General features: G+C 37.8%; 1 protein-coding gene across 1 annotated transcript in view; it reads left to right on the forward strand.

Moving 5' to 3' along the window:
• Window positions 1-15,152, forward strand: part of Gld (Glucose dehydrogenase) — a 178,139-nt gene that overhangs the window by 160,767 nt on the left and 2,220 nt on the right. The gene's annotated exons all lie outside the window — the stretch shown is intronic.

Genomic DNA, 15,152 nt, shown 5'->3' on the forward strand with positions numbered 1-15,152 from the left:
TTTAATGAAAGATCATGTCGACAAAGAGAATCGATCAATGTTACTTAGGACCTAATGCAATGTTCAGCTTGAAAAGTTCACAAAAGTCACTAAACCTATTAAACTTAAGACAAAAGCACTAGCACTTTTAGACTTGTTAAATTCGAATCCTGGATGATTGTGCTCTGGGTGCAATTCCAAGTGATCTCCTAGGGAATTCTGGAAAGCATTCTTAAGGACTTCCATTGCAGATTTCAAAGTAATTCAGGAAAACTTCAGATAAATTCTCTTGAGAATACCTAGGGTAATGTCAATTAAATTAATGTCGTAGATAAGTTGTTAGGAAAACCACGTTCAATTTGCCCCTTTCCTTTGTCGCCCTTAGCATTGTCGTCCCTATCTACGTATACCAACGGCAGTTTGTGTTCTCCTAATTACGGCCTTTGCCCTTAGTGCCTCGCTGGAAAGTTGTGCCACACAGTTCGAAAAAGTAGTGTAAATTTCTGTTCAATATAATGCACATAAATGGAGCGTCACATATCATTTACGTTTACATTATAAATCATGTAAAGTTCTGACACATTTCATACAATGTAGCAAATATTGTATACAAAAGCCCATCTTTGTAAACAACATTGTCTACAAGTTGCTCGGTTGCGTGAGATGAAATACAAGTTTACGTGAATGAATGTTTACATAACAATTAAAATTCAGAATTTTTATCTGTGCAGCTTTACTGGACTAACGTTAACAAATTCCATGTGCGAATTCGTGTCCATAATTTGCTTGTGATGGTTTTATACGAAAAACATTTTTCTGCCTTGCAACTTGCTTGCACGTTACAGTCCATTGTAAGAGCTGACATTACATATGTTGAAAGCAAACATGCAAAGGATGTAAGAAATTTACTCTTACATTTGATGTTCATTCCATTCATTCCATGACTGCAGTGGAAGTTTACCAAAATAAAATCTGAGAATGTTGCCGCGAGAAAACTTGTTCCGAATTCCAAGTAACCTATGTAAAAAATGACTTAATTCCGTAAATGTCATCTCATCCATCTGATGGCCCCCATACACGTTCAACCCAGCAACGGGCAGACGGTGGTAGACATCATAAAAAGATCAACCGGTCCCGTGCTGGCTGAAATTGCACCTCCAACCTTTCCAAGGCATCATCACACATAAATGCCACTTACTGTCAACGGTAGTGGAGCAGCAGCAGTCATTGGCCAGGCCGGCTGAAATTGCGCCAGTGCATGGCGAATGTGCCAATAAGCCAACATAAGCGGCCGGTGCGCGGGCATGCCTCCAAATGGCGGGATTTTTTTTTTGTTCGTACATGACTGTCGTGCGGCGAGGTCATGACCAATGTGGGTGAAAGAGTGCGAGATGGTCCGCGAACGAGGGTAATTACCCGTTGGTACACAAAACCGGGCACCCCCAATTTTGATGATGAGCAAATTTTTTTTGTCGTGATCGAGAGTGTTACTTTCGGAAATTGATGCCTCGAGCGTTTGAGCAAATCGAGAATGGAAAAAAATAATAAGCATTGAAAGGCGAAAGGAATGATCAGTTATAACATTGGCAAACACGAGTAGCGGTTCGAGGAGAAAAGGTGGCTCGTCTCTAATTAGATGCCGGCGGAAGATAGCTCTTGGACTCAACAAGCTTGTTTTTGCTGCAATCACACTGCGGTCAAAGTGTGTACTGGACAAGCTGCGAAAAGTTAGAGTTGGAGTGAATCGCAATTTGATTTCGGTTTGATTTCTCTTGAGGGTTGTGTAGGATTGTTGAGTACATATACTAGGGTGCCAATGAATGGATGGGAAATAAGTGACGAACGGATTTTTCGACCTACAAAATGATACACGCCCTATGCCAATTTTGGCCTCAATCGGGCATGATTGAGGGAAGCCACAAAGCCGTTACAGTTTGAACTTGTTACATCTGAACTAGTCCTCTAAAAATATTTGAAGTCAAGTAACTTAAAAACGCATGAAACTTCGAGATCTAGTGCTTCATTATGGATCATTTATTTTCTTTTTAGAATTTAACAACACCAAAAATCAAGTAATTACAGTCATTACCTTTAAGGTTCAAGACACCGTCACTCCATTCGAATTCTTTTTGTTTTTGAAATATTCGTCATTAGTATACACATACATTCACACACAAGCCATCCGAAAATTTAAAGCAAGCATTTCTTGATTATACATCGTATATTTTCTGGACAAAACACCACTTTCTATTAGTTCCATTAACCAAAGAAAATTACGGGAACCTTCAAAAACTTCTGGGAATTTTAAGGGAACTACAAGAGCATGTTCCGAAAATTTAAGGGTCACGCTGATAAGGTCCAGAACTACGGGGAAGTTTTAAAGTACTTCATGTTAGGGTGCGGGGGCAGTTCCATTGATTTCAGACAAATTTCGAGAGCTTTTTTTTTTATTTTTTTTTATTTCGTCAACCAACGGAGAGTAGTACAAATACATATACAGGTTTTTTTTATCTTAAATATTAAAAAAAAAATCAATGGCAAATAAATTTCGATTTCGGAGTTGCCGAGAAAGTGCATCTACATTTAATTTTGATAATTTTTTTTGTTGAGCCAATGCACTGCAAAACAGTATCGTTTATAAATGAAACCATTGTATATTCACGACCATCTTTTAATGTTTGTATGTTTAAAGGCAAACAGCGTGCTTCATATGCTGGAAGAAGAAGTTATGTCCAAACTAATTTACTAAGGGCGTATAAAAGAAATTGTTTTTGTACTGATTCTAATCTTTCTTCGTGCGTGATTAAAAAAGAGATCATACTAAATATGCTACAATATTCCAGAATTGACCTCACAAAGGCAATATATTATGTTTTAATTGTCCTCAAAATTAAAGCAAAAGCGATTAATCAAGCCTAGCATGTTATTTGCCTTGTGAATAATTGTGTTATAATGATCTAAGAAAGTTAGATTGGAGTCTAAGATAATTCCTAAATCCCTAACTCTTTCACATTCTTCTATATTTTGATTTCCATTGAATTGAATGCAATTGAAAGGTTTGATATGGCAATTGAAAATAGATGATATTAAGTTGATTTTTTTTTTCATTCAGTTCTAGTAGACTTTTTTGCACCATATGTAGAATATGTGTATTTCATTCTGGAATATTTCGATATCTTCTTCATATCTTATTTCCAAAAAGAGCTTCATGTCGTCGGCATGGATTAGAAATTTTAGTTTTGACGTTGGACTACGTCAGTGATTTCTATATGGGGGTACACTTTGTGAAAACCGAAAATGGAACATGTAACCAAATTATGAAAGATTTTGAATATTAATAACTCAGCTGCCCCTGGACCAATTTCAATCATTTTATCACCAATCGATCAGAAATATTTCTACGCATTAGCTTAGTTTAAGACTTTATCCTTTTTCAAAATGTAACTATTGAAAATTGCACGAATGTGCAACTGCTGCTAAGAATTATCACCGACTGCCTACGAAAAGCGATTTCCGTTACACAGATTTCAAAGTTGAATTCCATCCGGTCTCACCAAACGGTGTTTATTCAATCACCACGTGGTGAGTGGTGATGTTCTCCAGTACACAACGCAAGGCTCCCCGAAAGCAGGTCATCAATCGGATGTCAGTTCCCATATCAAAATAGAGCTGGAGTCGCTGTGAGCCATCTATGTCAAGTGCGGCATACTAAAGAGTATAACCAGAGAGAACCCCGCTCAAATTCCTATTCCTACACTAAACACAAGCTGCTACTGCAGTCAACAAATCAGATTTGTTAGTCGTAGTCCTATGTCACCATTGCGTACAACCCCATAAGGCTGTCCCTTGTAGTTTTTTTTTTTTTTGATAATGAAATAAATGTTGTTTACTTATAGAATGAAAATAAGAGGTCCCAAATAAGAACCTTGGGGGCCGCTTGAAGTTATTTGAATTGGATTCGATTTCTCTCCGTTGAATTTAATTATTTGTTGTCGGTTATTTAAATATGACTCAATTTCAATTGTTTGCAATTTCAAGAGTAGCATTAGTATGCCAATGCGGTCAAATGCCTTGCTAAAGTCTGTATAGAGGGCTTCTACGTGATTTCTATTATCCATTTCATGCAATGAATAGTCTATAATTCAAGTAAATTTGTCGAAATCAAACGACCCGTTGACAATTGTCTCGAAAAGTTTACGAATGCATGAGATGATGACTATTCCACGGTGATTACGTACGTCAGATTTTCGGCCAGATTTAAAGATAGGCACTAGAAATGAGTTTTTCCAATTTTTTGCGATGCTTTCGGATTCCAGGTGCATATTAAAAAAAAACCAAATCTATGAAGCAGTGAGTTCCATTGCTAAATTTTCATAAATACTGGAGGAATTCCGTCAGGTCCAAGACCATTTGAGGTGTAAATTTTTTTATAAAGCCTTCAAAATATCCTTTATTTGAAGTTGATTGACGTCAATGTCCCTTGAAAATTCTGGATAAAACGCAAAATAATCACTTTTGCGATCTTCTTCAGAAATTATCGCGTAGATTTCTTGAAAAATATTTGCAAATAGATTACAGTTTTTTCAAAGGTATCACCGACGTTTTCGTCAAGATACACGATGGAAGGAAAATTTTCAGATATTAAAATAGTTTTTTACGAAATTAAAAAAGTTTAGTAAAGATCGAAAGCTGCAGAACAGTTACATTCAAGGAAACAATTATAGAAGTTAACAAAACTATATATTCGGATTGGACCGTGGAAAGTTTGTGCTGCGGTGAACGTAACCTGTAAAGATAGAAGTGGAATCAGGAAACGGTAGGGTAAACGCTCCTATATTTGCGGTACGTTAGAAGCGTTAGGTTCCTATAGTTGTGTTTTGATTCTACATGCACAACTATAGAAGCCTAAAGTTTCTAACGTACTGCAACTATAGGAGCTTTTCCCCAAATTTTTAAAAATTGTTCGCGCCGCTGTGGAAATTTATTTTAAAAATGATGAATTTATTTTAGAAATGATTTGATGGTGTGGAAATTTATTTTAAAAATGATTTGATACAATGATGCACATTGTAGTCGAAATACGTATCTGTCATGAATACCAAAATTTATTAAGTGGAATTAAATAGAAAATAACCTTTTTTGCTGTTTTATTTCAGCATTCCGCTAACAACCCAATTTCATTACTTCATTCAATTTCCAGTTTCTATATGAACAAATATTGAAATAAAACAACGTTACGTTAAGGAACTCAAATTTTTATATCATCTATATCAGGTGTAACATTTGATAACGGCACAAAAGTTTTTGTAAACAAACTTTTTAAGGCCCTTTAAACGCGAACCGAAGTACGCTCGCGCAAACCATCAACACCATCGGATAGGGGCAACTATCACCTTAGGGCCTTAGAAAGTTTGTTTACAAATGCTTTTGTGCCGTTATCAAATGTTATGCCTGATATGTTCTCAATTGTAATCTCTTTCAATTGGATGAAAATAATCCGATGTTCTTTTAATCGTATGCCAAGGAGTGGACCCTTGATCCGATGCTGACCATGAGTTTCATCACAGATTCCTTGGCACTAATTTTGGCCCTTCTGTCCAATCTTTTTCAAATTCTCCAATTGAATTCGCTGCCTTTAAGGGATTCCCTATATATTCCTTGGAGAGTTCCCACAAAGTTTCGATTGACCGTGCCTTCGGAAAATTCGGAAGATTCATCTCATCCCGTAGTATCCAGAGTCTATATTCTTAACACATGGCTGAATTCATTCTGCTAAGATGTCTATGAGTGGTTTCTAAAAAATAAAACCGTTGAGCTTCAAGATCAGAGGGAATGACACTGATGAAGACTGCACATTAGACTGATGCAAAATTTGAAATTGTTGCTCCACAGTGTTCAAACGGTTTCAAATCGGGTTCTGATTAGCCTCTGAAATTTTTAACGCATTTGATAAGAAACTGACTTGGCACAAACCATTTGAAGTTTATATGGAAATTATCATGGGAAAACAAAACTTTTTATTCATTGTCTTTTAGCCTTTTTACATATTGTACTGCTAACAAATTCTATTGCTATTCTTATGGGATTTTTTATCAGCTACAACTTTGCAGGAAATAATGTTCCAGCCAAACGTCAAATTAAATAGTTATTAATTGTTTAAGAGATTGATACTCTTATGGCAAGTTTAAGCAACTGTGTTGTGGGCAACACTGAATTCTGCAGTGTGACATAGTAGCCATGATTTTTGTCCTCTATTCTACGCGCCATAAACACCAATGTTGCCTGCTGAACAGTTGAATGAGCATAATCATAAGACATCAGTGACTTGAATCATTAATAATTTTTTGTTCCTTAAATTTGATCGAAAAGTGGTCTTGAATAAAGTTGTAGCTGAAAAAAATTTCAACAAGCTCAGCTATCATTTCTTAAAGTAGAACAAACTGGTGAATTTTGTGATCGAAATGAACCGAAATTATGGTTTCTCCATAGTGATTCCCATATAAACTTCAAATGGTTTGTGCCATGTCAGTTTCTAACTAAATGAGTTCAAATTTTGGGAGGCTAATCAGGGGCCAATTTGGAACCGTTTAAGCACTGTGGAGCGAAAATTTCAAATTTTGCATCAGTCTACTGCACATTGTAATCGAAATACGTACATGGATACCAAATTAATTAAGTGGAATTAAATGGAAGATTATCTTTTTTGCTGTTTTATTCAAGATCAGTTTCATAAATTGACCACTTTTACGGATGTTCTGGATCTATTCGTGGACCATCCCGTAGTCTCTAGCGTCAATTTTCTGGTCACAACTCTGAATTTATTGAGATAAGATTGAGATAAGACGTCTATGAGTGATTTCGAAAAAAAAAACCGCGGAGCTCTACACACTTAGAAATACCTAATCTAATACACGTGACGGAATCCATCTTTGATATAAAGGATGAGACGTAAACAAACATGTCATGTAAAATTACGTTTGATTGAGCTGAATTGCGCGTCTATTATGACTCAATTTTATGTCAAAATTGACGCTCGTATATGTCAGTCTCAGGGCACCTAAATTTACATGGATTTTTCTAAGTGTGTAGGATCAGTTTCACAGGACCAGACTTGTGTCCTACCGGAAACTGACTGTTCTCATATGGTCGTAATGCAGGATCGACCGTACTATATGAATCCAGTGGCATCAGTACTATATGATTCCAGTAAGAACGAATCCGTACTATAGGAATCTTGAAGTTGTAGTTGTAGTAGTAGTTGTAGTAGTAGTTGTAGTTGTAGTTAAATCAGAACATCTGAGAACACCCCAAAGAGTTTTTTCATTGAAAGTTTGAAATGAGCAGAGATTTTCTCTTTTTGTTTTTGTGACGCAAATTTGAGAACATCCCAAGGAATTTCACAGAAGTTTCAAGATTTTCGAAAACTTCAGTAAAGGTTCGAGATGATGAAGGATCAAATACATGTTTTAGGCAATATGTTTTATAATATTTTTAGGAACTTTAATAATTCTGTATTTACTACTGCGTGAAGTTAACGATTTTACATAGTTGAAGATGCTAAGTTTCAAATAACTGACTTCAACTGGTCATTTTATACGATAGATGAGGAGATGAAAGTAAGAGTTGATAGTTCCGTTAAATTTTTAGTTAGTTTAATTTTTTGCAGAGATGTTCCGAGCAAGGAATCAAAAATATCTCCAAATGACAAAATGACAAGTGATGAACTAGCCGAATGATAAAGCTTTGTCAGAAATGGAAAGCAATAATGATATAATATTCTTCCTTTTTCTTCATGACAAACAATTTCTGCAACACATGTATTGCAGCTCGCTCGGGTCGGTAGAAGGAAACGATCAAATTGTTGGTAAGCTGCTTCACGAAGTAAAGTCGAAGAAGATACACGTGTGTTATTGGGATTTTTTTTATTATGTCTTTTCTCGATTCCGATCAAGCTATGTCCTCAACCATGTATATTGGCACAAAGCAGGCAACCAATATATCATTATCCTTCTACCACTCCGATCGAGCTGTGTTGCAGAGAGAGTTTGTCGTGGTAGTCGTAGCAAACGTTTTGTCTGTATCGTTGGTTGCTTTATGTGTTTGGATTCGCTTGTTCCAAGTACTTCAAGGAAGATCAGAGAACTTCAGAGCAAGCATGGGAAAATTCATTCACTCGCGCGAGCACCACAGAATTAAAATAGCCATCCTCGCATACAAACGAACGAGTGTAAATTCTTCCAACCAAGTGACTCTGCAGGTCGACTCAGAACTGACAGCAGTAGAAGGAAAGGAGGATAAACTGAAAGGCAGCCGAACAATTTTCTCTATTAGAAAATAAAAAGTGATTTTTTCTGCAAAATTCTCATTAAGCTCACTCAGCATAATGCAATCGCAAAAGGCTCAGCATGGAAAAAATAATAAGTGAGGAATCATCAACACTACTACACTCAGAATCATTCATGCTATGCTCAGTTGTCTGTTATGCTCAATTCTGCGTTCATCGATGAATATATACCTAACCAATGCGAATACGAACGAAATCAGTGCGGTTCGCATAACCTGCTGTTGGTTTCTGATGTTGTACGCGTGTGAGTGAGTAGTAGGGTATACGTCCCTAACCTCGGTCTAATATGCAGCCATCGATTACGTTTTTAATCATAACTCATCAATGAATTTACCTGCAAACGATATTCTACTGCTAAATGGTATGCTTAGATATGCTTATCATGTCGTTTGCTATCAGAAACCACGAAAAGTTGAAAAACTTACTTTTTTTAAGACAATAACTCACGAGGGAAATGTATGTAATATGGGTCTATTGTCCCCAAATTGGGTCTATTTATGGATGCAACTTCGTCCTATCTTGTTTGATCCTCAAAAAAACGCTCTTGGTAACGTTTTCTGATGTATTTTTTTTATCACTATCACTGTTAACTTAATGCTCTTCATTCCTCAAAACATTTCTTAGAGAAAATTTTACGAAAACTACATTAAATCACTCAATTTAAAAATTAAAAATTAAAAATTTCGCTTATCGTCTTTTGACCGCAGAATATCTAAATCAGAACATTGTGATGTTCATTATACAGGTTTGGCAGAAAAAATCTCCCTTCCTGTTCGTTCCTTATCATCCAAATGCAAAACAACATTGTTGACGTTACTCTTATTGCTATATGCTGTCAAATGAATTTCATGGGCCATAGTTAGGAACATAGAAAAGAAATGTGTCCCTAAAGTTGGGTCCATGTTTTACTTGTGAAAACGTTGTTAAACAATTAAAATAAACATAAAATATTCAAACAGCAACTGTAAGTTTTACGTCTAGTGTGTATTATCAGGTAATTCCAATCAATAAATGCCATAATCAGGCCATTTGATGATCGTCAGTCAACCTTCCCATCTTAACCTTATAAGTCATGGCGGCTAAAAACTCCGAACATTGTGATATTCTCAACCAGTTTTATTACTTACGAGAGCTGAAAATGTATTGAAATGTTGTGATATAAATTGATTTGTGTGTGGTACACATTTATCAACCATCAGTGATCAATATTTTCCTTATTTTTTGTGTAATATTCCTTAATTAATTATTTATTTGCGTGATAGGCCGAATGAAAGGACTAGACCCACATTACATACCGTAACCCTACATGCAAAATGAAACGATTTTTCACATGCTTGCTTCAGACCAGTTCAAGATTTTCAGAGTGATTATGAAATACACAAGAATTTCAGGAAGGTTCCAAAAAAATAGGAAATGGCGTAGTCTTTAGGACAGGCCATGAATATCAGGAAAATTGTTGGAACGATAGAGAAGTTCCGAGAACTTCTTGAAATTTAGGAAACTTCATGAAGAAACGGAAACTTAATGCAAATGTCCGGCCATTGGCCGAATGCCGTTCGGCCAAATGACCCGTACCCCTTTGGCCAACATTAGAGTCATTAAACCTACATGGTCGCTTTGCTAAATTCAAGATGACCATTTTCAGTGGCACCCTAACCTATACGGGCGCCGTATGTTGTTGTGTATTCAAGAATCGTGCGAAGACCAAATTCGCATGCTAAAATATTTGCTTAAGGCTTGGGGTGCAGATGTTTTTATTTTATTTTCGCCGCTTACCTCCGTTAAGTGCTATCGTTAGAAGAGGGTACTCTTGACCCAGATATTCTTTTAAAGAGCGATTAAACAATAAGGTTAGAAGTTAAATTTGAACGATTCACTGGAATTGTGAACTGCTTTTCTGGTAACATCAAATATTAAGGGATATGAAAAGAACTATGTTATTAAGTGTTTCAGAGTTTATGCTAAATGTAAGCTGTGAATAGTTCATCATTTAACGTTGCATTATTTTGCTACACATTGAATGGTAAGCATAACGATAGCGTATGCTCAGGGAAGCCGAGACCATTCTAGAAACTGGTCTTATCATAAAGTGCAAACGACCTCCTAATGTTTACCCATCCACACTCAATACACTCCCTGATGTGGTACAAATCTCAAACATCTATCGTGCATGAGCTTCGATGCAATTGTGTTATGCTTCTGTGCAGAGTATGTACACAATTGCATACTGGTGGCGCGGTGGTGTCTGCAGCTGCTGGCTGCATCAATGGACCCAGCAGAAGCATCGAACTATGGCTTCTTCGTCTTCGCCTGTCTCTATTACTCCTCCTACTTCTATGCTCGAAAAGCGAACCGAACGGAACAACCGGTGGTGGTGATGATGGTGGCCCCGGTGGAACCTGGCGTGGAGGGTTTTGTTCTACTTTAAAGCTCAATTGTTTTGCTGTGTATTCGGAGAGTCAAAACGTTTCAATGGCTTTCGCAAAATTCGAAAGCAATTATAACATTATGCAAATGTGCGCCTGCTTTGGCTGCGACGAGAGACGGGTTGGTGGAGCGATGAGTTGTGCCCGGTATCTCTCTACCACTTGAGGCAGAAATCCGGCCACGCGGAGCTTTAGAATCGCCACCAGTTGGTTGCCGGCGCGTGTACTTGAGGGGAACATCGTCATCGTCGTCGCCGTCGTCGGAGGTTCATGTGGATCCAATTCTGATAGATGGCAAAAATTTCATACAGCTGTGGCAGCCGTTCTCTTTCTTGCCCTCTCCGAAGATCATCACCACTGATGGCCTCTGCCGGGGTGGGATATGTGCGACGTGGTGAACTGATTCGTGCTTACACAGAACAGGGCCGTCAGTGATCAATGATCGGCGGCGCAGTGGTTTGTGCAATCGGGTGCTTGCCGGTATGAACAAATGCACCGAAGCTAATCGAAGCATTAGCAGATAATAGAGCTGGGAGATTGGCTTGGCACTCGCATTGTCTCTTCCCCAGCATCAGACGGACATTTCGTTGGGTGGTTTTAGGAACGCTTGCACCGGAGATGGTCACTGATTGCGAGTTGTGAATTGTGGAGGCCGAGTTGATAGCAAGGCTGAGACTAATTTAGAGCTTGCTCAACGAGTGTGCATTGAATAGTTCGATTGCAACGTCCAAGGGATGGGCACCTATCGTCGTGATTGTTTCGATCTAATGGACAAACGGGTTCCGGCTGGAGATGTCAGAGATGTTTTCAAAATTCGATTCAAGGTGATTGTTTCAAGGTTGACCAACGCTCCTATCAGACATTTTATTTTTAGCTATCTAAAAATTACCCCAAAGCAGTTATGATTCCAACCTGCAATATATCATTTTAATTAGTCAGCAGAAATGAATTATGACGCAGCGCCGTGCTATTTATGCTTCATAAATTATTTGTCATGCTGATGGCCCTGATTCCGGTTAAAGCTGGTGATTCCGTACTAGCAAGTGCTGGGATGTACAACAACGTGCAACTTAATTTATGGTTTTTTTTTTCGGTGGAAATTACAAGAATGACTAGGTGACAAGGCTATGTAACATTTATATCATACAAAGCAGCAAACACTGAATGTCAAATAAGTACATTTTTTTAAATATTACGCCTTATGTAATCTGGTTGGCACGCAAATATGTGTTGTATTTCCTGTAAACTAGAAACCAGACGGTTTTTTTGTTTTCCTTGATTTGTTTTCCGTCGATCTTATTTTCCGTACTGCGTACCAAAGCTACCGACGCAAGTAAGGCAGCTTCCACACCTGGACCCTACCTATCGACCCATCAACTCATGGACTGGGGACCAACGGCTTGTGTTTAGCAGGTTATGCCTCAGAAAATCCCGGCGGTGCCAACTGGGATTGTACCCAGGCCTTTTGAGGTGAGAGGCAATCACGCTTTCCTCTACACCAAAGGCACCGCTTATTAATAAAGATTTAAAAAAAAATCTTTACATGTCAAATGACCTGGGATGATTGTTAGTAATTTAAAAGTATTATATTATTTATTGGAAATGCTTAGCATCTTCAGGATACAATTGAAAGTTTAATACTGTTTAGTTTAAACTTATAAACACTTCAAACGACCTCTGATGACCTACAAAGATGATGAATATATGTTAAATAACATACCAACAAATCCCCGCCAAACTAACAGGGAGCTTTACTGTTCTACTTTAACTATTTTGTTAGTATTACTTCACGCGTGAAGTTAACGCTTTACATAGTTGAAGATGTGGTACTATCAACTCTATGTCTTCATCTCCTCATCTATCGTATAAAACGAGCACTTGAAGTTAGTTATTTGACGCTTAGCATCTTCAACTATTTACTGTTCTAGTTTTGCAGCCCAGGAAAAAATGCAATAGATAATATCAACACTAAGCCCAAACTAGAAGAGACATCTGAATCCTTAATTTCCAACATACAACAACCATATAACATCAGTTGTTCTGTAAAGGAACGCTCTACTAACAGAGATGTAACCTGGTGGAATTATAGATTGGAAAAGCAATGTCTTCTTTGTAATCTAGAAAAAAAAAACGCTCTGAACATTTATTGTGTAAATGTGTTGCACTATTTGATAAAAGGTGCAAATTTCCTGACAAAGGCATTTTAGAACCTCATGAAATCTGGACCAGCGCTTCCAACAAAGTGGTCCACTTCATACAAAGTATCATTCCATGTTTGGAAAATGCTCTAGATGATGATGACCACTCATATAGTGGTATATTATCATATCACACGGCATAAAGCAAACCTGGTCGCAGTGGTCAATGTCCCCAACAAAGGAAAACACAGGAGTCAGAAACATAGCCAATGTTCATTTGTTTTATGTTCCTCATTTTAGTATATTAAATATATGTTTAATAACATTATTCAAAAATACAATTAACTCGAGTACGTTTCAGTTTATGTTTCATTTATGTTATTATTCTTGGATCCTTTACGTGAGCAAATACGTTTTGCAGTACATGAAAGTTTAGTTCGCAAACAGTGCGCATTATTTATCTCATTCAAATCAATACGCCGCTCAATAGCGCCTGAGATATGAGACGCCCTCTAAATTGTTGGCTGCCCCTTCCCCAATTCAGAACCCTCATAAAACCCAAAGTGGACCGTATTTACATTGTGACTTTCCTACTTAAGAATCCTGGGCACCTTTAGTGGGGCAAAGGGCCTAGGGGAAAGACTTCCATAAAACTCAATTATAAATATTTAGTGGAATTGTGAAGACCTGCATAAATACACCCAGAGGATAGTTGAAACTGTCTTTCTTACCCCTTGCCGATTCTCGGATCAATTAAGGCTGGCAACTCCCATTGTATAGAGCCAGATATTACTCGCGGCAATTACAGCTTGTAACCATAATCTGTTAATTCCGCAAACATTCGACAGACAATGCGATTGCAGGAAAGCATATGCAGAGCAAACTTTCCAGAAAGATAAAAATCTTTCAAAAAATCAGTACACAACCCTCCGAATATATTATCGAGCCTAAGCACCACACCCATCATCGCAAGCAAGCCACCTCTTCCTTCCCGACTAAAACGCTCTTCTTTGCATATGCACATCTTGGCGCCCAACAAGATTCCCACACCCACAACCGTTCCTATATGATGCTGATTTCAAGATCGCAATCACTGCAGCAATTCCTCCACAGCTTCACCATCAGCAGAAATTTTCGATGCTGCGATAAAGATGCTTGATGGCCTGATAAACACATGCACGCAGACACACCGAGACTCGAACGCACAAAGACCTCCTCCGGTTTGCCATCAACGCACCACGGGATAGCTTATAGAAAAAAAAAGCAAAACTCATTTTCCCATAGCTTTATTCGAAATCACACGCATTTTCCGCTTTATTCGTTTCATTCCACCTCATGAAGCCATGATAGGGTCTTCTATGACTCTACAAAAAGCCATATCAGACCTACTATTTATTAGATATGGAGGGAGAATGGAAGACACAGCAATGATTGAGCAAGTTTTCTGCTTACTTTGGCATGCAATATCGGAAAAGCAGCGATGGAAGAGTTCAAGCTTGTGTTAGATAGATTTGAACAGTTTTGAAATGTGTTATGTGAATGGAGATTTGATAATTAAAGTGAGCGACTTTCAAATGATCAGGAAGGGACAATTACGTAGTTTCAAAGCTAAAACCATTTGCTTGAAAGCAGTTTAGGTAAAACCAGTATCAAATTTGAAATTGTTCATCATTCCACTAATGTGCATATTTCAATCAAGCCTAAACTATGTCGATGTTGTCATGTATGCTGTGATCAACAACGTAATGGATTCAGCATTTGATTCAAAGGGGTCTTATATTTGAACATCTCGATAGGATTTTGATTAACTTCAAATGATGTTGTGATGTGTCAGTCATGTTTTTAATAGTCTTAACATGTTGATTACTTGTGTACACCAAGTCAACTCTAAGCTCACTGTAAATAGCAGTGCTTTGCTCGATTCTGAAAACCGCATTTTCTTAAAATAGTTTTAAGAGGCTCAAAACACCCCCGCAACACCTCTCAAGCCTGCCCTGCTCATCATGAACCTCATCATCGTCGTACGAACGCAAATGAGACCATTTGTCTATTCCAACGATGCCTCCAGGGCATCCAATTTCATCAGTCAGCAGTGCTGAAATGATAAAGCCTCTCATACCTCCATATTTCCTGTCTGGCTCCAGAATATCATTCCCGTGGTGGCTAGACACATCCAAGCGAACCGATGCGAAGCGAAGCTTCGCAGCAAGAGATTAATTACTCACAAAATTAACTTCACTGTCGTTTCATCGTTAATCATTGTAC

This window comes from Ochlerotatus camptorhynchus, unplaced genomic scaffold (genome assembly GCF_037179485.1).
Source record: "Ochlerotatus camptorhynchus isolate MF236.1 unplaced genomic scaffold, CSIRO-AGI_Acam_v1.1 ptg000081l, whole genome shotgun sequence".
Taxonomy (NCBI): Eukaryota; Metazoa; Arthropoda; class Insecta; order Diptera; family Culicidae; genus Ochlerotatus; species Ochlerotatus camptorhynchus.